Source organism: Ornithorhynchus anatinus, chromosome 5, assembly GCF_004115215.2.
Source record: "Ornithorhynchus anatinus isolate Pmale09 chromosome 5, mOrnAna1.pri.v4, whole genome shotgun sequence".
Classification (NCBI taxonomy): Eukaryota; Metazoa; Chordata; class Mammalia; order Monotremata; family Ornithorhynchidae; genus Ornithorhynchus; species Ornithorhynchus anatinus.
The window spans coordinates 46,528,730-46,538,134 of NC_041732.1; the positions used below are offsets into that span (position 1 = coordinate 46,528,730).

General features: G+C 44.2%; 1 non-coding gene across 1 annotated transcript; it reads right to left on the reverse strand.

The window, feature by feature from the left end:
• Positions 1 to 6,500: 6,500 nt before the first annotated feature.
• On the reverse strand, positions 6,501 to 6,657 carry LOC114812348. The gene has a single exon (XR_003760004.1). It is a non-coding gene; the product is annotated as a U1 spliceosomal RNA (small nuclear RNA).
• Positions 6,658 to 9,405: the final 2,748 nt, after the last annotated feature.

Here is a 9,405-nt window from a genome sequence, read left to right on the forward strand (position 1 = left end):
CGTTCACCCCACACATCCTATCCGTTACCAAGACCTGCCGGTTTCACCTCTACAATATCGCCAAGATCCGCCCTTTCCTCTCCACCCAAACGGCTACCTTACTATTACGGGCTCTCGTTATATCCCGGCTAGACTACTGTGTCAGCCTTCTCTCTGACCTCCCTTCCTCCTCTCTCGTCCCGCTCCGGTCTATTCTTCACTCCGCTGCCCGGCTCATCTTCCTGCAGAAACTATCTGGGCATGTCACTCCCCTTCTTAAACAACTCCAGTGGTTGCCTATCGACCTCCGCTCCAAACAAAAACTCCTCACTCTAGGCTTCAAGGCTCTCCATCACCTTGCCCCTTCCTACCTCTCCTCCCTTCTCTCTTTCTACCGCCCACCCCGCACGCTCCGCTCCTCTGCCGCCCACCTCCTCGCTGTCCCTCGGTCTCGCCTATCCCGCCGTCGACCCCTGGGTCACGTCCTCCCGCGGTCCTGGAACGCCCTCCCTCCTCACCTCCGCCAAACTGATTCTCTTTCCCTCTTCAAAACCTTACTTAAAAATCACCTCCTCCAAGAGGCATTCCCAGACTGAGCTCCTCTTCCCCCTCTACTCCCTCTGCCATCCCCCCTTTACCTCTCCGCAGCTAAAGCCTCATTTTCCCCTTTTCCCTCTGCTCCTCCACCTCTCCCTTCCCATCCCCACAGCACTGTACTCGTCCGCTCAACTGTATATATTTTCGTTACCCTATTTATTTTGTTAATGAATTGTACATCGCCTCGATTCTATTTAGTTGCCATTGTTTTTACGAGATGTTCTTCCCCTTGACGCTGTTTAGTGCCATTGTTCTTGTCTGTCCGTCTCCCCCGATTAGACTGTAAGCCCGTCAAACGGCAGGGACTGTCTCTATCTGTTGCCGACTTGTTCATCCCAAGCGCTTAGTACAGTGCTCTGCACATAGTAAGCGCTCAATAAATACTATTGAATGAATAGAGGAGGAGACAGCCATTAATATAAATAAAGAAACTGTGGGTATGTACACAAGTGCTGTGGGGCTGAGGGAGGGGTTTAGTAAAGGGTGCAGATGCAAGTTCAGTGGAGTCACTTTTAGATCTCGGGATCCTCCCCTGCAGAAGATGAGCAATGGAAGGAGAAACTGAGCCAATTAAGACTAAAAACAGCAGGCAAGAGTCCCACCTGAGCCCAGGAACAGGGTGATGATGAGGCTAGAGAATGCATTCAGTCCATTTTATGAACAAGCTATCTGTGTTTGTTGGCAGTCTTGGTAACTACTCTTCTGAGTTACTCGAGGTATTTGGCGTCACTAAAGAAAGGGTACCGTGCTACAGAACGGGAGAGTAAAGCTAAAGACTAGAGCAAAGCATAGTGTATGTGTAAGTTCGGTCTGGCACCTAATGGAAATGAATGAAGTTTCCTATATCATTGGATCCCTATGCCTATTACCATTATCATAAAATGATAGAGCATTGTACTAGGTTAAACCACTTCAGTAATTTGAAAATTAAGTTCTAAAGGATGGTAACATAGAGGAACATATATCAAATGCAAAAGGGAGGTTATCTTATTTAATGGAAGTCTAATTTATTTTTGTAGCTTTTTATCTGGGGATAGGATGTTAGAAAGGGAGAAAGTTAAGAAACATAAGAGGGGGAAGTTTGAGAGAAAACAGAAAGCAGTGAGGGGAGAGAGGGAAGTAATGAAGGGACCAATAAACATGGTGGAGTTTTCCCTAGGCAACCCCGGCAAGTAGGTCAGGGTTCTAGTTTCCCAAAGTTCATGTATTTCTTCGATGGCCATTCCACCAGCACCCTCTGTTTTCAACCCTCTTTCTGGCCCACCCAGCCCCAAGAAACCTTAATCCATGACCAAACTATGACGATTCTCACAGTTTAGAGTTCCAGTAGGCACAAACCCTACAGACACTTTTTGATAGGAACCAAAATGAATAACTGAGAAAGACAATAACAGCAAGGAGATGAGGTGGAGAAGAGCTTGTTTAGCAAATCTAACTGCCCTAAAAAATTCATCTAGGTTCCGAGACTACTTCATGAGGCATGGCTGGCAGAATTATTATTATTGTATTATTATCATTTTTGTTGTATTGTATTCTCCCAAGTGTTTAGTACAGTATTCTGCACATAGTAGGCCCTCAGTAAATATGATTGACTGATTGACTGTCTATCAACACTGAGTCTACCCTGTCCAATTCAATCCCCACTGCCTATGAAGTAAAACAGGGATGCATAGTGGGGCCAACTAGTTCAATTTATCCTATCAATCAATTCATTGATGCTATTGACACTTACTGTGTGGGCAGAGCACTGTCTTAAGCATTTGGGACAGTAGAGTTGGTAGACCTGATCTCTGCCTTCAAGGAGCTTACAATCTAGTTGAAGAGATAGATATTAAACTAAATTACAGACATGGAAAACAGCATATAAGCAACGTACATAAGTGCTGTGGGGGTGGGGTGAGTATTAAAGTGCTTAGGAGGTACCACCCCAAGTGAAAGATAGAGCAAAGGATAGTCGGTGTATACTACAAGGTAGTCAGGACTTGGCCTCTTTTAGCTACCCATGCACCCACAGGTGAATTTCACCCATCACTGGCACCTTATTCAAGCACAAAGGACAACTGTATATAAAAAGACAAGCCCTCGCCGATCAGGTCTGTTGCTTCCAGGCCCTTCCCAACCCCACTCCCAAATCTCAGGGACTGCAAATAGCCTGGATGTTATTTCACCAGTAGGCAGTTGGCCAGAGTATTTAGAGTCTGAGGAGCCTTGGCCGAGGGCTAAGCCAGGCTAAGAGGCAGTAAAGTGTGTTCAGAGGCCATGGCTCTTTCAAGCTACTAGTTAAAAGTAAATATGTATGATTTTAAAGTCATCAAAGATGTCTGTTGAATATAATTCTTGCAATCTAAGAGATAACTTTATTTGGGTGGATCTTCTGCATAAGTACAAGAGCAGCTAAATTGCATCTCCTCAGTCCCTCTGATCTGAAAAGTGGACAAAGGGAAGGGGGTGGATTCAGAGGACTGGAAGTCTGTTCAAACAAGCCTGAACCTGACTATATTCTTCTCATAGGATGGCCTCTCAAATTCTGGACATACATGATGTTACATGTTCTATGCCAGACACACAGAGTAATGTGATAATGTGATAGGCATCATTTCGAAGCTCCGCGATGATTTCACACAATCCTAGAGTACATTTCCCCAGTGAGACCCCCTGAAAGCTTCACCTGCTCCAGATTCTTTGTGTTCCCTCTCCCAGGTCAGTGTGAAATCTGAGCAATGTTCGATCTGTGAAACCTGGTGACAGGAGTCATAGAGGAGAGAGGATTTGGCACAGTAAATGGGTATAAAAACCTCCACCCAGGACCATATCAGAACTAGGCAGAGGATATGCCAGCTCAAAACCAGTCTCTCCAGCATAAATCTGGACCCCTGACCATCCTATCGACTCAGGGTCGGCCCCAACCAGCTTTGGAAACTTGAAACCTGTGGGTCAGGTCGGTTGGAGCAGAGTTTTAAGTCGGTTAATAGTCATTTGTTGCTTACATTGCCCCCTAAAGGGCAAAACCAAAGTCTGTGTGTTCTGCCTTTTCTCTGGTGTCTCTGCCTATTCTTGTCTCTCACTCTCTCTTTCTCTGCTACCCACTCTGTGTTTGTCAACGTATAACCCATTTCCTCACATTTCCCCAAGCTGACCCTTTATCCGTCTCTTTCTCTGTCTCTTGTATTGAGATAAGTTGAAAAGGGGGATTTAAGATATTATAAAAAGGCAAGAGGTTAGGGCAGAAAGAAGAATGACCAGAGGGACAAAATAACGGACACCCCGAATAGCAGACACCCCAAAATGAAGGGAGGAATGAATTATTTTTCCTTTCTGAAGATCCAAATTTTAGGGAGGGAAGTCATTTTCATTTCAAAGTTTTTGAGGATATCACTAGGACAGCCCTGAAATAATAATAATCATAAAATTTGTTACTTGGAGATGTATTTTGTTTGTTCTGATATTTACAGAGCATTAGTCTTTTCAGTAGTTCATAGCCCTTTAATACGATTAAATGATGAATCATTTAGCACTCTGTGGGGGGTAGGTGGTTATCCAGCATTATTAAATCTTCAAGAAGCACTCCCTTCTGTAGTAACAATGAAAGAGAAAGAAGACTCTTCGAATAGTCATTTTTCTCTGAATAGTAGAGAACTCATTGCAGCCGATTTTATCAATTTCTTTAATTTTTTTAATACATATATTCTTGATAAAGGTTAAAATGCTTTCCAGGAAAAATGGCCCTTACATTCTTGAGTTACAGCTTGACCCAGCTCACTAAGTTGGCGATCAAGGATCCAAAAAACTCTTAAATACTAATTCTGCCTCCACCCCTGATTTCCTTTAGCAAATCTCTTAGCTCCCCATGCCTTTGTCTCCTCTAAAAATGGGCATTACATAGCTGAAAAACATGCTATCAGTAATATAGTGCTTAATAAATATAAATGATACATTAATTTGTTACTATTACCAAGGACTGAGTTCTTCAGTGGATAAATTAATTGAGTCTAAAATGAACTAGAGGCAGATAACATTGCTGCTATGTCAAGCACTAGCAGTCCTAAATCACTGTTTTGAGATCTAATTGTCTCCTATTCATATCTTGCTGGCATGGCATTTTGCCTAGTGGTGACTAATTAGTGACTCACTCATCTTGAGAGAATGAGGATTTGATGAATCTTGAAGTTCAAGAGTGATAAACCTTAATGCTTATTCCAACGTATAGCTAATAGTTTCTTTAGCATATACTGCAGTCAACATAGGCAATGTGGTATTGTTCAAGGAACAATCTCCCTCTCTCAATACTATCAATCAATGTGCTTACTATGTGCAGAGCACTGTACTAAGCACTTGGGAGAGAACAACAGAATTAGCATCCACATTCCCTGGTTATAATGAGCGTACAGTCTAGCGAGGGAGACAGACATTAGTATGAATAAATAATTCAAAATACATAAGTTAAAGATATGTACACAAGTGCTGTGGAGTTGGGGTTGGGTGAATATTAAACGTCCAAAGGTCACAGATCCATGCGTATAGACAACACAGAGGGGAGAGTGAGCTAGGGAAGAGAGGGCTTAATTGGGGAAGGCCTCTGGGAGAAGATGTGATGTTAATAATGTTTGAAGGTGGAGAGGGTGGGGGTCTGATGTATATGGAGGGGGAGGGAGTTCCAGGCTAGGGTAAGGATAGCAATAATAATAATAATGATGGTATTTGTTAAGTGCTTACTATGTGTGAAGCACTGTCCTAAGCACTGGGGAAGATGCAAACTAATCAGATTGGATATAGTTCTTGTCCCAAGTAGGGCTCAGAGTCTCAAATCCCCATTTTATAAATGAGGTAACTGAGGCCCAGAGAAGTGAAGTGAATTACCCAAGGTCACATAGCAGAAAAGAGATGGAGCCAGGATTAGAACCCATGACCTCCTGATACCCAGGCCCATGCTCTAACCACAATGCCACACTGCTGCTCGTATGTGGTATGTGGGAAAGGGGTCAGAGGAGAGATAGATGAGATTGGGGCACAGTGAGTAAATTGGTGCTTGAGGAGTGGAGTGTGCAACCTGGGCTGAAGTATGAGATTACTGAGGTGAGGTAGGAAGGGGCAAATTAATTGAGGGCTTTAAATAATAATAATGATTATTATGGTATGTTAAGCCCTTACTATATACCAGGCATTATACTAAGCGCTGGGGGCAAGCAAATCGGGTGGGACAGAGTCCCTGTCTCAGGTGGGCCCACAGTCTCAATCCCCATTTTACAGATAAAGTAACTGAGGCCCAGAGAAGTTAAGTGACTTGTCCAAGGTCACACATTAGACAAGTCTCAGTGTGGCTCAGTGGAATGAGCATGGGCTTGGGAGTCAGAGGTCACGGGTTCGAATCCCCGCTCTGCCACTTGTCAGCTGTGTGACTGTGGGCAAGTCACTTAACTTCTCTGTGCCTCAGTTACCTCATCTGTAAAATGGGGATTAAGACCGTGAGCCCCACGTGGGACAACCTGATTACCCTGTATCTACCCCAGTGCTTAGAACAGTGCTCTGCACATAGTAAGTGCTTAACAAAATACTAGCATTATTATTTTGAGAAGCAGCGTGGTGCAGTGGAAAGAGCACGGGCTTTGGAGTCAGGGTCCATGAGTTCGAATCCCGGCTCTGCCACTTGTCAGCTGTGTGACTGTGGGCAAGTCACTTCACTTCTCTGTGCCTCAGTTCCCTCATCTGTAAAATGGGGATTAAGACTGTGAGCCCCACGTGGGACAACCGGATTCCCCTGTGTTTACCTCAGCGCTTAGAACAGTGCTCTGCACATAGTAAGCGCTTAACAAATACCAACATTATTATTATTATTAAGTCTCGGAAGCAGGATTAGAACCTATGACATTCTGGCTCCCAGACCCGTGCTCTATCTATTATGCCTTGCTGCTTCTGGGGAAATAATAAGGGGGAGAGCACCAACACAGTCCCCCCGCCCCCAAATTATTTAGTTGAGTTTCCCGCATTTGGGGAAACCGCAGGGGTCAACACAACCAGGATGCAGTGGATGAGCCTCCCCTTGGAAAAACCACCTATGTGAACATGGTGCCTCCCCAAATGTTTCGGTCCGATGCAGAGGTGGATGGGCCATTAGAGGAGAGAGAGACAGGAGGCCCAGAGATCACCAAGGAACCAGATGCAGTAGTCAAGATGAGATAGGATAAGTGCTAGGATCAACATGGTAGCATTTTGTGTGGAGACTAGAGGGTGGATTTTAGCAATGTTGTGAAGGTAGAACCAACTGGATTTGGTTACAGATTGAATATGTGGGTAGACTGAGAGAAGTGAGTGGAGGACAATGCCTAGGTTACGGGCTTGTGAGATAGGGTGGATAGTGGTGTTGTCTACATTGATAGGAAAGACAGAGAGAGGACAAGGTTTGGGTGGGAAGATAAGGAGTTTAGTTTTTGATGTTTAATTTGAGGTGTCAGCAGGCCATCCATGAGAAAAGGCAAGGCGTAATGGATAGAGCACAGGACTGGGAGTAGGAGGTCATGGGTTCTAATTCCGGATCTGGCTTTTGTCTGCTCTGTGACCTTGGGCAAGTCACTTCACTTCTCTGGGCCTTAGTTATCTCATCTGTAAAACAGGGATCGAGACTGTGAGCCCCACATTAAGCAGGGACTGTGGCTAACCCGATTCACTTGTATCCACCCCAGTGTTTAGTACAGTGCCTGGCACATAGTAAGCACTTGGCAAATACCACAATTATCATTATTATTATATATCTTGAAGTCAGGAGGAAATGCAAGATTGCAGGGAAGGAGAGAGGTCAGGGCTGGAGATACTGCAGCCATGGGAGCAAATGTGTTCTCCAAGCTCGTGGGTGTAAAGGGAAAATAGAAGGGGACCTAGAACTAAGCCCTGAGGGGCCCCTACTGTCAGAGGGTGGGAGGCAGAGGAGAAACCAGCAAAAGAGACTGAGAAGGAGCTGTCAAGAGAAGACAGTGACAGTGAATCCAAGGTTGGGTAATATTTCATAGAGGAGGGGTGGTCTATAGTGTCAAAGGTGGCTGAGAGGTCTAGGAGGACTAGGATGGAGTAAAGGTCATCAGATTTGGTGAGAAGAAGGTCACTGTTTACCTTAGAGAGGCCTGTTTTGGAGGAATAAAGAGGGCAGAAGCCAGATTGGAGGGGATCTAGGAGAGAATTGAAGGAGAGGAAGTGGAGACAGCAGGTGTAAACAACTCTTTCAAGAAATTTGGAGAGAGATGGTAAGAGGGAGATGGGGCAATAAGTGAAGGGAGCCATGAGGTCAAAGAAAGGTTTTTTTAGGATAGGGGATAAATGAGTATGTTTGAAAGCAGTGGGGAAGAACCTGTGGAAAAGTAAACAGTTGAAGTTGGCAGTCAAGAGAGAAGAAAGGAGGGGCAAGTGTTTTAAAAATGTATGAAGGGATGGAGTCAGAAGCACAGGTGGAGGGGGTAGATTCAGAGAGAAAGTGAGAGTTTTAATTTTGAGTTACTGCAGGGAATACAGGGAGAGTCGAAGAGGATGGGGGAGCAGGAGGGATAGGAGAGGAACAGGGCAGATTTTAGGGAGATCAAGCCTGATAGCTTCAATTTTGCTGATGAAGTATGGGGCCAGGTCATTAGGGGAAAGCGATGATGGGGGCAAGGGGGACAGGAGGTTTGAGAAGAGAGTTAAATATCTGGAACACTGGCAGGGCCAGTGGGTATGGGAGTGAATTAGGAAGGAGAAGTGTAAAGTAATTTATATATATACACAATTCTACAAATAATTTGTATTTTTAAAAACCAAACAAAAAGGATTTTAAAACAGAATCCAGGAAGAGAGCAAACAATATTAGCGATGAAGGAAAGCCATTAAAACCCTAAACCTTAGGGAAAGAAATCAAATCAGGAGAAGAAACTCCACTGCAAGAAATAATTCTGAGCAAGAAAAATCCCTGTGTTTATAAACACATAAACTAATAACATCCAGTGAGGGAAAACTTATTAAAAGTAAACATCCCAGGTAACAACCATTGCTGGCAACTCATACAAGAAGTTTATCACTTTTAATTCTTTCTGAATCTTTCTCAATTCACTGGCTTAAGATTTGGAGTTGGCAGAAAAAAAGGGTAGCCTGGTTTAATAATTCTGTTGATTTTTTTTTTAACCAGGGATTAATTGGTAGACATCAACTGGCACTGCCCAGGGACCGCACAAAAGAACCCTGTGGAACTCCAGTTGGCCTTCTTTGATATCATGTATGTATGTCTGGAAGAGTAGAAAAGCAGTTTAAACATTTTCCTTTCAGCCTATGACTGTAAAATAGCCAATGCAACAGTAGCAGACCAGAAGCACGAAAATCAGCTAGGCCTAAGCTTGTGTTCTTTCTCTTCAATGCAGTGTGTTAGGGAAGATCCCATGTACATCATAGCAACTACCTTGGACTCTTTGCAGTAGAAGCGGGGAGCTTTAAAACAAAGAAATTAAGTGAGAACTCGAGGATGCTTGAAATGGGCACAGAGTTGGCTATCCTGAGGTGAAAAAAATGCCATTTGGAAGTTTATCATTGCCTGGCTAAATCCCAGAACTCAGACAACTTCTCCAGAGGTACCCTGATCACTCTGCTTGCTCCAGAGTCAATGTATTCCTCTCCCGGGTCCCTGTCAACAAAGGCATTGTTTCTGACTTGGGCAGAGAAGGTTGGGTGCTTTCGAATTTTCAACCACCCTCAGCCAGATGCTGCCCACTCTGTGACTCTGCCCTTAACTCATTTAACCCCCGGAAGCGGGTCCTGAAATGAGAAATAATGAATGTGCCTTTGAGACCAATAACCCAGCAGTTCGAAAGAATGTAAAAA